The sequence below is a fragment of the Lonchura striata genome, unplaced genomic scaffold, assembly GCF_046129695.1.
Source record: "Lonchura striata isolate bLonStr1 unplaced genomic scaffold, bLonStr1.mat Scaffold_241, whole genome shotgun sequence".
NCBI lineage: Eukaryota > Metazoa > Chordata > Aves > Passeriformes > Estrildidae > Lonchura > Lonchura striata.
This window is the reverse complement of record NW_027461145.1, coordinates 5,272-21,871: the sequence shown is the minus strand read 5'-3', so window position 1 is coordinate 21,871 and position 16,600 is coordinate 5,272. Positions and strand designations below refer to the sequence as shown.

General features: G+C 38.5%; 1 long non-coding RNA gene across 1 annotated transcript; it reads right to left on the bottom strand.

Annotated features, from left to right (window-relative positions):
- On the bottom strand, positions 1–1,933 carry LOC144248671 (uncharacterized). Its single transcript, XR_013341987.1, has 3 exons — positions 1,636–1,933; positions 247–378; positions 1–155 (listed from the first exon to the last, which is right to left on the bottom strand). It is a non-coding gene; the product is annotated as an uncharacterized LOC144248671 (long non-coding RNA).
- Between the last annotated feature and the right edge of the window lie 14,667 nt (positions 1,934–16,600).

Sequence of the window (16,600 nt, the reverse complement as noted above, 5' to 3'; positions counted from 1 at the left end):
TCGGGGCCCCTGGCTCTTGGACTCTGTTGCTGGCCCTATTCTCTGTGAAACACGGCTCACCCTCTACACTTCCTGATGTTGGTTTCGAGGAGGTGCTTGTCTCTTCCAGGGCAGGCAGAACTCTTGCTGGCAGCAGTTTTGCTCCAGGATTAATCCTGTGCCATTCAGAACGAAAAGATGTTGAAAGTCACTTGGGGCCACAGACCTCGTGACCTGACCTCTGCCCTTTTTCCCTGTAAAACCAACCTCACCCTCCCTGTGTGTTGATGTCTGTTCACTCAAGGCGTGCTGCTCTCCAAGGGCTGCGGGAGTTTCTGGTGTCGGCAGGTGTGGTCTGTGAGAAATCATTCGCTGTTTGCAATTTTGGAAGCGCAATTCCTATTTGGCCAGGGGAAAGACTGTTAATTATCTTTGAAATGAAAATCTGGCACCCCATTGTTTAAGGGTCTGGCAAGGGGCTGTGTAGGGGAGGGAACACCCCACAGGACCTTTCTTCACCTCATCCCTCACTCCTAGGTGTAGCAGCTCCCTGCGTGAGCAGCTGCTTTCAGTGCAGCTACCTGGGCACACCTGCCAGGAGCTATGGTCGGAACATCCAGCAGGGACCAGGGAGCAGCCGGACCCACCCAGGCACGGAGCATCCCTTGGAGAAAATGCCAAGGGAAGAGCCCTCTTGCCAAGGGGCAGCACCTGAGCAGGCCAGGCAGCATGTGGGGTTCCATGGGAGAGCTTTCAACTTTCCCCTTTTATTATGTCAGTCCTCCCCTAGAACCCCCAGACCTTCCACAGCACTCCCAGAAAAAAGAGGGGTTATGGAGAGAAAAGGGGTTTCAAGTATGGGAAAAAGCTTCCTTTTCCGTCATTTCTTGCGTTCAAATAATGAGGAAACGCACTTCCCCTGCAATTTTAATGGTCTCATTTGAAAGAGTCCCTGCCTTTTCTATGCTGTTAGGGGTGCTAATTGACAGGGAATCCCCATATTCCATTTTTTTCCAGTTTAAATAGAGGGGGAAAACCTTGACAGTGTCGTTTATGGGTTTGAATTAAGAGTAACCATTTTTGTTGTCCTAAGGCTTAAATTGAGGGGGAAGCCCAGCTATCTCTCTTTCTTAAGGGTTTGGATTGAGGGGAAAATCCCTCTGTCTTCATCACTGGAGAGATTTAAAGTGAGGAAAGCCTCTCTTTTCCCAGTATTCAAGGGATTAAATGAAAGGGCAGAAGCCATTTATTTGCCACGGTATCCATTTCAGTGGAGGTAAATTCCCCATTTCCTCATTTTAAGGGATTCACTTGAAGGAGGCTCTTTTAAAATGATTTTTCAGCATTTAAAACTACCTTTCAGGGCACTTCTTTCTGTGCCCTAGGACTAAGTACCTCAGAGAAAGGCAAGCCTAGCACATACTTAACCTTTATGCTGCCCAGGAGCCTATTATTTTTCTTATTTATAATGTAGTTAGTCCTAATTAGTAACCCCAAGAAGAAGACTTAGACTGTTCATATAATTAGTATTTTTCTCCACCCTTAGTCTCATGTTGAGCACTACTTAGTAGTCACTGAGGAATAATTATGTAAGTTAACAGCAAATTACCCAACTTATCTAGATATGCTGCCTAAAAACAAAGTTTTATTTCTTACCAGTTTTTTTGCCCTTTCGCTCCAAGTAGTTGTAGAAAAAAGAGCTGTCATTTCCCTGAAGAGTTTCCTTCTATATCCAGCCCTTTATTCCCCTTGAATTCAAGCCAGAGGAGCCGAACAGCTGCAGCTGCTCTGAGGGCTTTTCTACTCGGTGGGGTTTGCCCCTTCCCTTTTCCTGGGTGCCACGGGAATGAGCGGCGGGCCCAATCAGGGTATATTAACCCCAGCCTTTGCCAAGGGGCTTCATTCCCTCAGCCATTTCACACTAGTCCTAACTTCCTTTCAGATGCAGACAGTTCAAATCTGTGGCAGAGAGCCCCAGTCCTGGGTGAGGGTGCTGCCATGATCAGGTCAGTCATTGTTTGCATTTGCAGGGGAAGCCTAAAGGGTGACCGTGTTAGAGCAGTGTTCTTTGCCTTTATTTTTAGGAGGTCCAGGCAGATAGCAGCAGTCAAGGCCCTGTGTGCCAGGTGAGCAGTGGACAGAAGGAGTTGTTCTTGCTCAGGTTTCAGGTTTTGGTGCAATTGTAAGCATCCACTCTTGGTTACTTTGTTTTATTTTAGGCAGTCATCTTGCAAGATGTCTCTGGTCCGGATGTCTGGATGTCCAAGGCCAGGTGGGTGCAAGCATAAGGTCTGGGTGGGTGTGCTTTTCAGGTCAGGGGGATGTTGTTTTCACAGTATCTCAGTGTGGGTTGTTTTGCTTTGTTTTTTTGCAGGTGCTGTCGCTGCCCTAGCTGTGTGAAGGAACAGAGGCGAGCGGGTGAGTTGGCATTTTGGCACAGTGACTCACAGGTGACCCTTATGCAGCAGCATGCTAAGTGTGTACCTTTTTGTTTTTCAGGTATCCTCCAGGCAGCTTGTGGAGTCAAATTAAGACTTCAGGTGAGCCGGGGCAGCGGTGTGTCGGAGTTTCGGGGATTCCTCTTTTCGTGGGCACTAGTTGCATTTTCTGTTTTGTCTTAGGTACCCTGAGGAGGAGCGTAGCTGAAGTTTGGAAACGGCAGCACCGAAGCTGATGCAGAGAACGTCTCGCCGTCCACATCCAACTGACATTGGATTCCATCCGGTTGTCTTGCAAAAGCCAAGTGCTGGGGCCAGTAGGTGGGAGATGGGGGGAAAACCTTTACTATCACAGGAGGCTATTTGATGTTAGCTTGGAGAATAGGCCCATAGTGGGACGGGCCCCTCGGGAGCAAAGGGAGAGGGTTTCTCCTCAGCCCCCCACAGAGTCTTCGCCGGGCAGGGCAGTTCCGATCCCTCTCTGGTTCTCGTGACGTTCGCATCGGCGGCCTTCTTTGACTCTTGACGTTGTCGTGGATCTTTTCACCATAGGAGCCTGCCTTCATGTCTGGAGCTATAGCTACAGTCACCCTGTAGTCATTTCTTCCTTCTCTAGGCCTACTGAGCTTCTTAGGCTTCCTCTTAAGTGCTTTGGCACTAACATCTTGAAAGGAGTTGCATGTCATCATCAAGTGCTACTGCCCTAGGGCTTTCTTTTCTTTGGCATCATCAGCCCATGGCTCATCTTGGGCTAGGAATCTTGGGTCCATAAGGTGAAATTGCCAGGCAGTTTCCACTTGTGTCCGTGTCACGTTGTCTGTGTCCGTGTCACGTTGTCTGTGTCATAGGCCTTTGTTACATCTCCATGCTTTAGCAACATCATTTTGTGCCGTATTGGCCATATTTTGCTCACGTACCTTCCCGGATATCAATTATTCTGGCATTTTTACATATTTACTTTTTGGGTCCGGACGATGTACACGAGATGTTCTCATCCGTCTTCATTCTCAGTTTTGGTAGCCCTTCTCATGGACTTCCGTACGGAGCTTATTAGCCCCTCATCACCTGACCACAGTAGTTCCGTAGCATCTGCCTTCTCAAAGGATATAGGGCTCAAAAATTAGTCTTCTGGAGAATTATATCAAGTCCTCACTTATCTTGTATCTCTGTCAGCTTACGTTGTATGCACTTATGATGCACCTACCTGTGTCGGCTTCTATTGTATGTGCGTATGTTGCGCCTACCTATGTTAGCTTATATTGTTTGTGCTTACACTGTATGTACCTACGTTGGCTTATGTTGTTTGTGCTTATACTGTATGTACCTACGTTGGCTTATGTTGTTTGTGCTTATACTGTATGTACCTACGTTGGCTTATGTTGTATGCACCTCTGTTGTGGCAATTATGATCGGAGCTGCCTTGCCCGGGCAAGTAGTCACGCTCAGGTAGAGCAGTTATAAAGCTTTGCCGTTCATCTGTTCTCTACGGGGTTTGGGGTACAACACTGATGGGCCCAGAGTTGGTATAGCTCCTAGCTCTCAGATAGTCAGTCACTGACCGCCTCCCCTTGTCTCGTAGGTCCCCGGGTGCCTACAGAATTTCCTGGAATCTACCATTTGACATGGAGGTCCTGCGGTCAGAAGAAGCGTTTAAGCATATTCTTCAGTGCAGCGTTTCACGTAAGGGTGGCAGCCAGCGTGTCAGCAGAAGAATGTGTGAGAGTGTGACTGTCTGTGTCTGTCTGTGAGAGTTTGTGTGTGCTTGTGTCTGCAGCTGTGTGTGTGTGTGGAGCAGATACAACCTTGTGTGTATGGCCTTTGCCTTTCAGGGGGGGTTTTCATCAGGCAGGAGGATTTTTTGGGAGTCTCTGGAGCGAGTTGCCGTGAATGTGAGTTTGTGCGTAACGCGAAGGGGGCGTGCACGTCGGCGGAGCGTTTTGCGCCGTTTTTGTTCCGGGTGCGTCATAACAATAAAAGCGTTGTGGACTTTTCTGAAATGGAGACACGGTTATATTGTGTCAATATCTATTTGGCTTGTAGTACATTATATTGTTCTGTCTTTGCAGTTGTTCCTGTCTTTTGATGTATTTTGCTGTATGTAAATTGGACTTGTACTTGTGTGCCTAGGTATGATGTATTCTTTGTTGTATTTGTCTCTGTACTTGCATTTGTATGCATTGTTTCCCTGTGTATTGCTGAAGTTTAAGGGAATAAAGATTAATCAGCCCTAATAATGATGCCTCTTACCCTCTGCCCTGCCCACCATTCATCTCCTGTCTTTCTTTGGTGTGGTTGAGTCCTATCATTTTCACCCTTTTTCTCCCTTTGCCTCTTACTTTCCTCTTTAGTCTATTCCTCACTTTATCCTTCCATGTGTAACTCTTTGTCTCTGCCTGTGTTTTCCTTTGTTTCCATTTCTAACACATCTCTATGTTTCTCTAACCCTATTTCCTTCTCACCCTATTTTCTTCCATTCCTCTACATGTATTTCCCCATGTCTCTATGTCTGTCTCTTTCAATCTAGGTTTCACTATGTTTTCTTCTTTTTTTTTTCTTTGTCAGCCTTTGTCTTTCTAACACTTGCTATCATTGTCTTTGTCTCTGACCCTTTTTCCTTTTCTGTCCAACTTTAACTTTTTTGTCTAACTCTCTATTTCTTTCTCTCTTGAACCCTACCTTGTGTTCAGTCTCTCCATTTGTTTTCCTGTAGGTTTTCAGCTCTATTTCTTCTTTTTCTTGTCTCTCTATTTGCTTTTCTCTTTCATTTCAAGTGCTTCCTTTTCTGTTTGTCTTTCACTCTTTTTCTCTTTACCCCACCTTTCTTTCCTCTTTCTCTGCCTTTCTCTTTCTAATCTGACTTTTTTGGTTTTTCTTTTTATCTCTGACTCTTATTTTTCTTGCTCTGTTTTCTTCTTACTCTCTCCTCTTCATTTTTTTTTTCTCACTCTCTCCTCTTTCTTCTCACTCTCTCCTCTTTCTTCTCACTCTCTCCTCTTTCTTCTTCTTCTTCCTCCCTTCTCTTTTTCTTCCTCTTACTCTCTCCTCCTCTCTCCTCTTCTTCTTCCTCTTAGGCTAAATACTTGTATCAGACATTTTAAACAGGTCTTTTATACAGAAGTGAATACATTAAAAGAGAAAGGAAAAGAAAATAACTGGTAATATATTTCAAAAGTCAAACCAGTATTTAATTTCTGCATCAAGTATTGCAATCAAAGACACCTAAAAGATTCACCTTTCCATAAAATCAAGGTTTTAGTTAGTGAGATGGTGGTTTACTTATTTAGGTGGTTGTTTTTTGTCCTTCTAACAGCTTGTATTTTTAACTGTTCAGTCCATCAGCAGACAGACACCCTGTCCATCTTAACATAGGCTAAGATGGCCATAAAAATAGTGCAGGTGATGACATTGGTTAGCAACCTTTTCTTCTTCATCATCATCATCTCAGATTAACAAAGAGAGACGAAAGGCACAAGGAATTCAAATTATTAGCTTTGAGAACTGAAATAAAAATCTTCTTTCCACAATTAGCCTACATATAGTGGCATTAGAAATACCACTTTAAGTTCTGAAAGTACTGGAAGGAATTTATACCCAAAGGATCCTAATTCTTTGGTAAGTCAAAGCTGCCATTTGTACCTGTGAACAGTATCACTTGGAGAAAATGCAACACTTAGGAAGAGTTTTAATTGTTTTTTTCATTACTTGACTCTGTCATTTTTTTCTGAAGTTTTTACAGCTTCTTGCATTCAAATGAAGGAAGATTAAGGCTGGATGGTTAAGGTTGTAATGCAGCATTTCAAAGTAATATTAGTGAAGATGTACTAGAAACTGCATTGCTTAGAAACCTATTATTTCAATAATCCTTTCTCAGAACTTCACAAAGGTCCTTTTATTGTGTCTCTGATAAATAAAATGTGATTTCTATTTAGAAAGAATTAAGGTAGTGAAGACTAACTAGAGAAGAACATGCAACCTTATAGATACTGAGGCAAAAAATAAAGCAAAATGGTTAGTTGCTGGTTCCAACTGGTATTTTTAAGTCTGTACGGCTAAGCATCTCTATCTTATATTTGTGATCTTTCTGCAATTTTGTATTTATGGGGTTTATGCCTGTTCAGAGTAATTAGTGTTGTTTACATTAGAACAAATACTGAAATACAAAAAATGAAAAGTTATTGGCAAATGGGATACAGAGTAGCAAATCTGGAAATTAGACGCTGCTGATATTTATCTGTAATGAAATTTGGCATAGGACCAGCAATAGCCAGAAGTAGGTAGAATATCCTGTGATACAGCATCTGAAATTCATCAAAACCCCCCTCCAAATTACCTTCAGTATTGTAAAAGTTTCCATTCTTTTTATTATTTGTACTTTATTAGAGGCATCTTGTCAGTACTACTTTTTCTTAGCCTTATCCGGAGATGCTTTCTTATGTCTGACTCCTGAAAGCCTCTGTGCAGAACCAGAGTTCTGCAGAGCTTTTTCCCCTGTATTCCTTCCCTTTTCTGTCTTCCCAAAAGCTTTTGGGATTTTGGCTTTTACACCATAATTTACTTAATTGCCTTTTCGTGTCAGATAATTCTTATGCATATAACATCTCATTTTTAACTACCTGCTTGGTATTGCTACAACATCAAAGAATTTATAAAATTATTCTTTGTTCTCTTATTAGATTTTTTGCTTTGTCCTTACAGAATCTTCTCTGATAAATAGAAGTGGTAGTGCTTTTTATTTACCGCCTTAATTTCCTGCAGTAAAAAAACACTCTATGTTCATTAATCATTCAACGACAAAGGATATTCTGTATTGGAGCCAAAATTGTATACATTTCTAAGCAACTACAGCATTTTGCTTTATTTTCTTAAATCTGTTTCAGAGCTTTGATCAAATTGCACTCTCCAATTGTTTTCCAAAGGGTGTAATAAGAGAAAAAAAATAACCATTTTTATAACGAAATTTCAAGCAAATAAAATCCTTAAAGGAAATTTGATTCTGTAAATGAGGACTAGGAAGAGGAAGGTCATAAGAAGTTACATCATCGGAGTTTAACCATCCCCTTAGCACACTGATCTAAAACAGGAAAAGCGTATGAAAAACTGCAGAGGTGTCTTCTGAGAAGGTATATGCACATTTCACATACTTCTTGTTCTGTATCTTTCTTCTAAACAGTGATTAAAGCAGCTCCCAGTACAGATCTGTAACAAATTCATGAGCAAATCTGATAAAACGTGTCTTTGAGTAAACTGCGAACCTAACCTGACAACTAAGATAAATAGTTTGTCAGTTGATCTAACCACACCATTCTTTTCTCCTGTATCTGGTTTCTTTTCTTCAGAATTAACCCAGTACTTTCTCCCCCATCGTGCTTTACAAACAACCTCCCTATCTGCTTTTTGTGCCCTATGAAGCCAAGAGGAGCAGTGATGCACAGGAACACTGAAACTCCAATGTCTGGTCAACTAAATCTGGATGATGCTCTTTAGGAGCAGCAGAATGATTTTTCTAACTGCAAAAACTGTTATAATACCACTTATTTAAACTTGATTTCCTGTTCACTTGTGAATTGATTATTTGACCTTAAATTGTTATGTTTTTTTGACCATAAAGCCAGTTCTGATTTGCTGAGTTGATGCAGTAGAAAATACTTATATTTACATTGTTCAGCTGTTCGCAGGTAAAGTTGCATGATTCAATAGCCACTGGACATGCTGAGTTCTGACTGGCGTGTTAAAATTTTTCTAATATGTGGGAACTCAAAATGTCTCTCAGACATTTTTAGAGGTTCCAGGCCTTGGTCAGAGGCATTCTAGACCCTGGCAGACAGCTGAAAAACAGCTGTGATTTTGAGTTTGAGCCATGGAATGAATTGCCAACTTTGGAGGTGGAACAAGCAATCACAAAAGGTTAGATAGTATAGTAAAAGTAGTTACAAAGTAGAGGGGAAATTTTTTTAGTATTGTACAGGGGGGTTTTCACTTTGTAGATGGGGGTCAGAAGTTCTAAGATGGAGGAAAGTGGGCTGATCCTGTTCTTCCTCCTTCTTTTTCCTTACCTCCATGTTCTTGGTGATGTTGGCACTGACAGATCGGTTTAGAGTAGAAAAACACTTGGCAACTAGGTAGTAGGTATTGGGGAATAATTGTAAACATGTTATACGTAATATATCTTATAAAAGATAGCAGCAGCCCTGGGCGGAGAGGGAGACGAAGAAGGCAGCAGATCGAGAGGATGTCAGGGGGTGTGTGTGCCTCTACCCAGGCCGCTGATCAAACAGCCGCAGTCCAAGAACATAATCTGTTAGATAACTAGCGATAAACTGCCTTGAGACCGAACAGCTAAAGCCTGCGGAGTTTTTCTTTGGAAGCACGGGTTGGAGGAGGAATTTCACCACCACATGAGACCCCAGAGCAAGGCCGGGGTTCTCACAGTAATAAAGATGCACCCTTTGTTTATCCACCTTTGTCATTTATACATCCAGCTGTGAAGCTCTCCAGCTTTGCAGTGCTGTTTACTAGGACAATTGAATACCATAACTTCCCAAATTTTGTGTACGTGACCAATCAATATGCAGATTTTATAGCCATAATTTCACACACAGATAATTTGTTAATCGGGCTGCACGCTAAGCTGAGGAAAGCAACACAGCAAATAGTTTTTGCTTTTTTGATAGTTTCTGCCATGTTGAGCTCCCATTCTGTCCATTGGTAATGATTGTACCTCTCATGGGAGGAAATCTGACGGACAAACATACAAAACAATCCACTATTTGGCATAGAGGGAACTAACAACAATAGCCGAAGTTTAATATTTTGCTTTCTTTGTCACCTAAGGGTGTGAAAGGTATTCTAGTTCATTGAGTTTATATTCTGCCGCTGATCTTTAGCTGAGGGACACAAAGATATATGTGTTATGCGTGTTTGCATATTTATGTGTTTATATATGCATGTAGATATAGACATATAAAAACACATAAATACACACAGGTGGGGGTGTATGTATATGTATGTATTTATATATATATATATATGCCTGAGGTCATATGTGTGTGGGATTCAGTTTGTGTTCTGTTAAACCCAGCCCTCTGTGTGTGTGTGTTTGCACCTCGTCCACAGGAGCTGGTTACAGTGCTGGCTATTGAACTGTTGTTGTTTTCAAGCTGTAATTTATTTGGTAATGATATACAATGTTTCACAGTGATAAGGAGTCAATAATGAATATGTTATGCTTTAACATCATAAAGACATCCTTAGGAAAAAGTCCCTGTCTTTCTCCAACAGTGATCCATATGGTGTGCTACTAAAAGGAGAAGATCTCTGAGTGAACAAATGTGAAATAATACAGACTTAATCTTTATTGCTCTTTTCCTATCAAGATAGCCTTTGTTGTCTGGCCTATGAAGACACTGCAAGACTACTCACTCATACAGCATTGTTTTATTGTTCACTTTTATTTTCTCTAAAGCAGACCGGGGTTGTTTTTTTCTTTTTCCTTTGCATATGTCTTAAGAAGTTGACCTTTAGCTTTACTAATGCAATTAATAGTTTTTGCTTCCTATCTCCTATAAATGATGTTGGTGAAATAGGTCACCTGATTTCATGTTCTAGTAGGTACAGTCAGAGAAAATTCTGGATATGTAAATTATCATATTTAATTAGCATTATTTCTATCCTCTTTATTACACATTTTGCAATACTATTGATTGTTGGACCTAGAGTATCTTTTGTCCTCAAGCCACACACCTAGAAGTCACCTAAATCTTCATTTTTTCTGAGGATAATTCAGCTTGGAATAATTTTTTTAAATCTAGATTAAGAGTAAATAATTTAAATGGAAGTTTTGACAGGACCACACGTATAAGGTTTTGAAGTATTTCAAGACTACGAAAAATTGCTACCCTGTCATCTGACTTTTTAGTCTTTATCTAAGACATAAACCACATGTTTGTTTGATGTTTGATTTTTTGTCATAAAAGGAGTAGGTGCTTTATCAATAGACTTTATTTTAATCAATACTGCCTCGATTATTCCCTACATGAATCCAATTTTTATTTCTACTGTCTAGAGTGGGAAAATATGAGAAAGAGTTCCCCACATCAAATCCATCTGCATCATCTCAGAGGCTGCCTTCAGTAGCTTAAACATGACTAAACCCCTCCCACTGTTACACTGGAAAGAGTCTTGATGACTCAAAACTTTAAAAAAACCTTGTCGTTTTCACTCCATTTAAATGTGTCACTTTTAATAGCAAAACAAGTAGAGAAATTCCAATGTGAACTCATTTTAGAGCAATGACCAAGTATTATGAATATTTGACTGTATTTAATCTTTCAGCTCCTTTTCTTATTGCATCCTTAACCCTACTCCTGAAGGGACTTGGATTTAAATACAGTAGAATTTCCAGTGTTGAGCAAATCTCTGGTTTCATACCTGAAGATCTCCTTAGTTCAAAAATCCACTTTGTAATTAATTTTATTTATGCTGTGCAACTCTGCTTTCCCAGATATTAAAAAGCATATTGGCAAAGAATATGACATTATTTCTTGAATAAAATGACAGGAAGTAATGCAGCAAGATTTTCTGCCTTGAGAGTCACCTGACTTCTCCATTCAGTGACTTTATATTCCTATTCAGGGATTATTATACCTAAGAGATCCAGAGTATAGCCAAGAGAATAGTAATAGAGAAGTTCTAACTGTAATGCTGATTTTCTACTGTTTGTTACTATTTCCTCACCCATAAAAGGCACTTGTAATTAATTTTCTGTTCCCTAGGACCACCTGTAGAAGTAAACTTCACTATTGGTGATGAGATTTAAACACGAAGAAAAAAAGCTGGGTAAGTATGAAGTTGTTAAACTCGCTGTCACGAGACTGTATTGTTGAAGACTGTTACAGGGATGATGGGAGTCTGGGATAAGTTTAGCTATGAAAACTTAGTTCCATTTCATCAAGGAGGCTTAAAAGAAGACCCAAATTGGGTTGTTTTTTTTTGCTGTTGTTGTTGGGTTTTTTTTTGTTGTTTTTTTTTTTTTTTAAACTGAATATTTTTGGAAAAAATATGAAGTAGTTATCTCTGACATTTCTATTGACAGGTGGCCAAGACATGTCTGGGGAATCGTAATGATTCAACATCTCGTTTGGAAGCAGCAGAAACAGAGACAAGCTTTCAGGTATTCTCTTCCAGAGTAATTTTTGGGGTTTTACTAAAAGGTCTCATGAGATTCAGTTACTTAAAGTAGACTTACACATTCTTCACCAAGTTCTGTCTCAAAAGAGAAGACTACTTAATTCAGACTTTGACTGTGTCTGATTGTAATTGATCTGTTCAAAATTATTTCTGGCTGGTAACAATTTGCAAACTATTAAATATTTGGAAAGCTGGTAGTCAAATTACTTAATTTGACAGTGTCATGTGTATAGCCCTGGAAGCAGGAGTAAGGAGAGTTTTCCAAAATAATTAAATATTAAATACCTATGTGGTTGTTTATATATATATATATAATATGCAGTGATATGAAGCTGTATGTAGCATCAGACTTGTATGGTTTTGCACTTAGAGATCAGGACCCTTTTCTAGGGACAATTCCAATTTTAACAGACTTTTTTATTTCTGTTTATGTATATATGTATTCTATACACCATATTTTTACCTTTACAGAAGTTTCGCAGCCCTCCATGGACTAAACCTGAAGATGAAAAATCACCTGAAGAAAAAGAGAAAAAATACAAAGAATCAGTTAGTACACCAGAATAAAAACTCTAAATGCTACTAACCTACATTGAAAAATGCCAATCACTTCCATTTTCATGTTCTGCTAGCACAAAGGCATGAAATGTCCCAGGTTTCTAAAGCATGCATTTTTCACTATTTTATGAATGTCTGTAAATTAGTCTATAACAGACCAGTTAGTACCTTCCAGCAATAATCCAAAATTGATGTTTGAAGAAGTGCTTTGTAATGCAGTCCAGTTTTTGAACTCTTGTTCTACCTTATCAGTAATTGTATACTATAAATTACCCATTTCGTAAACAACAGTCATTCTCAAGTATATTTCTCACTGTTTTATTTCATGTAATTTTGTGGCAGATTAGTTCTAATATTAAGAGGCAGTCAATGTGGAGGGGGGAAGATATCTGTGTAACCATATTTGAAGTACAATCCTTAAGTGCAACTGCAAAAAGACAACTGTGTGTGTGGGGGGTCCATGTATGCTTACCTTTTAGTAATTCCATCTCAAATCTAATTACTTACACAATAAAATATGCTTATTTTCTTCTTTCTTTCCTCAGTGCTATCTTAACTAGTTCATTTTTGAACACTGAAAAGCTGACAGAATTGGATTTTAAGGGATGGAGATGGAGAGAATCATTACTTTAAGGATTCAAGCAAAAAAAATGTGCAGGTGGTACTGAGTTACAGTGTCATAGCTTGGATGGCAGCCGTGGGAAGTCGGTTTCATCCCTTGTGTTTGTGCTGATCTCGACGGGATGGAATACACTTCCAAGGGGAAAGCCCTGTTTGGTCCACTACAGTTGGCCTTTGATCCCTCCATCGGGGAGGACTGATTGGAATCAGCTCTGTCACTCATGGATTCTTTCCGTTTCTCCTTAGTCACACTATGACAAGAAAGCAGAAAAGAAAGGGAGAAGAGAGAATGTTTTTCTTTTTTGCGTGCATGTCATTATTGGTCTAATTTAAGAATTCATATGCCATATCTTTTTGAGATGCACATCTTTCAGGAATGGTTGGAATAGTAAACTGCCTGATGCAATGCTATCTATCCCTAGCAAGAATTGTCTTAAGCATTTGTAACTTGTAAACTTCCACCTTGGTCTTAATGCACACCTCAGCACATTTTCAACTAGATTTGAAGTAGTTATAATAATTTACTTTGTCTTGCTTTGTATCAGTTTAAAAGCAAATAGACAAATCTTTAACTTAGTGATGCTCTGTCTTCAGTTTTAGCATTTAAGACTTTACCTCTCCTTCAACAGTCTCCTTCAATACCTCCTTGTCCTTGCTGGTGTGAAAAATGCATATTTTATGATTGGCTTTTCGCAAAGGCTATAATGAATATTCTATGTGTAATGTTAGAACGTTATGCTGTGTTAATTCACTTAAGTAGTGTGTTAAATACAGTTTTAGGTTCTAACCTAATGTTAAAATAGAGACTATGTATGTGGGGAAGTTTTTTTTTAGGAATGAGATACTTACTTCAAAGAACACCTAAATCTTCCAAAGCAGAGGAATTTATGGCTTTTATCAGAAGAAGTTAATTTCTTCAGGCCTTACTCAGACTCAAAGATGCCAGGGGATTAAAGGAAACAATTAACATACAACAAACAGAGTTTCTTGTTTAAAATAGAATGCATTCGTAACCATAAAAGATATATAAATATGCAACAAGTATATTAGTTTAAGGGTGATTCCTTTATTCACAAGTCATGCTTTTCGTAACTTAATGTCCGAGAACATCCGGACGTCCGTAATTCTTTACTTTTTTATTGTCTTGTAATTGTCCTAACTCTAAACTTTAGTACTCTAGTGATATTATTATTTTTATAACCATTTTATTATTATTAAACTTTTAAACTTTTAAAAACCAAGTGATTAGCGTTTTTCACACTGGTATGAGTAATCTTTCACCCTGACATTTTGTATGTGCTCCTCTACTCAAAGATAGATAGTTGCAGTTTCTCTGCCTTTTTTAAAACTAAAAAACCTCATGAGCTGACCAAATGATGACAAAGTACAGCTTAAGACTATCCATGTTAAGAGCCAAAAGACACGAAATCGTGGCTATGAAATTAATCAGGTAAGAGATATGTGGCTCTTTGCATTTGATCCTAAATCTTGCTGAAGACAGTCTGCTTTCTTTCAAAATTTTCAGTGGGCAAGACACTTGTGGTTTTGTCATATCTACAGCTGGCATTAATTTCTAGTGATGCTAAAAGCAGCATTTCTTTGCATGTGACAGACCTTAACTGAGAAGGTCACTGGAACTCTGTTTCAGTCACCTGTCAAGAAAGGATCTGCACTGCGCAGTGGTTGAAGCCCTCCAGCAGGACGAAAGCCAACGAGCACAATGCTTCCTGTAGCTTTAGAAAGAAGCCTTTGTCAGCAGGATCCCCTTCATCAGGCAGCCTGGAGTAGATACTATCCACAGGGCTCCTTGGCTGCCTTGGTCACGGGTTCTTGCCTACAGGCTTTGGACTTGCTCGTGGCTGTTCTTCAAACACGGCTCCTCACGTGGAATCCACTTCTTGGTGCAGAGGGCAATCCCTCCATCTCCCCTTCCTCCCCTGTATCTTCTGACCAGGCTGGAGCTCTCAGTAGTGACACTGCAGTCATGGGATTCATCCCACCACATCCCAGAGATGCAAAAGGCCGTAACTTTCCTGCAGCACAGCAGCTTCCAGCTCCTCCTGTTTCTTGCCCGTGCTGCAGGTGTTGATGGAAGGCGCCTCAGCCTGCCTGTCAGCCGTGTCACCTTCCCAGAGGAACACCCCTTTTCTTCCTTTCTCACAATTTTCTGGTGTTTTCCCGCCAGCTTTTATTCCCTTGGCTTTCCTGACAAAGCCAACCCTAGACTTGCCTTGGCCTCTTACCACTCCCTGGCACTTCACTGCCTTGCATGCCCATCTCCCGCCTTGGATAAATGAGGTTTTTGTTTTAAATTGGTAACTATTTTTATATTAAGAGTTAATAATGTAAGGGCTTTTTAATTATATGGATTATTTGTAATGTTTTTTATTGGTATATTAAGTAAGTAGGTAAAAAATGGATTTTTTTGAGAAGTGCTAGATAAATACAAAGTATTTAAACTTGAAACTTTAGTGAAAGTTACTTAAATGTTTGTTTTAGGTTGGTTAATTGGTAAAGTGATATAATTAAAAGTAAATAAAGTAAATAGAGTAGAAGTATAATATTTGATAGAATTTTATACTTTGAAAGTTATTAAATAAGATTTTTATAATATTGATTTTTATATTTATAAAGAAACCTAAAGTTTATATATTTTGGTGGGTGCAGTACAAGACGTCAGGTGTAAGTTGCAATTCTTGCATAATCTACATTTGTATTTACATAGTGTAATATATCTGTGTATTTACATTGGTGTTTTGTGGAGTGGTGAGTGTGTTTTTTGTGTGATCTGGTTTTATGTTCCTTATTGAAATTTACTTGGGTTTTTGTACTTGTTGAGATATAAGTAAACTTTATGTTTTGATATAAGAAATAAGTATTGTTAAGTTTTGTTTTATAAAATTGTATAGACTTGCAAGATAATGGTATAAGTTGTTATAATTTTTCAGTTATAAGCATGAAGAAATATAAGAATAAAATAATGTATGTAGTAAAGAAGAAATTAATAATAATTAGGAATTACTTAGATAATATCTATAATTAGTAACATAGGTGAAATTATATCATTAGTAAGTATTAAAAGATGGTACATTATTTTAGAGTTTTTAACAATTGATAAATGTTAAATTAGTAGTAAGTTAAATAATTATGTGTGGATAATGATTTTTTAAGTTTAAAATAATAAGTTTATTTGTTATATTGATAAAGTTAAATTGTTAAGTTAAAATTATTTGAATTTTATTTTTGACGTAGAAAATATTTGGGTTTCCTGTTAATTATTTTATTTAGGTAGATATAGGGTTAGGTTATAGTTTAAATTTTAATTGGTGTATGTTACTTAATATATTTTTATATAATGTTTTTAAAAATAGTAGTTAAGAGTAAAAATGTTAGGATTAAAGATGAATCACATTATTTAATAATTGGATTTTTTAGAAGTGTTTTTAGAATATATTTGAATATAGTAAACTTTTTTTTAAAGATTTGAAAGTGGTTATGGACAGGATTGTGAGTTTGGATTTGGATATTGAGAGTGTGAAGGTGGAGGAAATGTATGAGAGAGCGATTACTTAGTGTGAAACTTAGAAAAAGAAATTAATGTTGTAGTTGAGTTTTATATTGAAGTGATTTTGTAATAATAACTGAGGAAAGTGATCAGATTAACAGTTTGGAGGAGGTTTTTAATGAAATATATTTTTTTTAGTCTTGAAAAATATTTAAAACTATGAGATAAATTTAGGTTAAAGTATAGAGTTAGTGTAGAGATTAGAGAGTTAACTTGTTTTAAGAGCTGTAAAAGTAGAGAAAAAAAAAGTAGG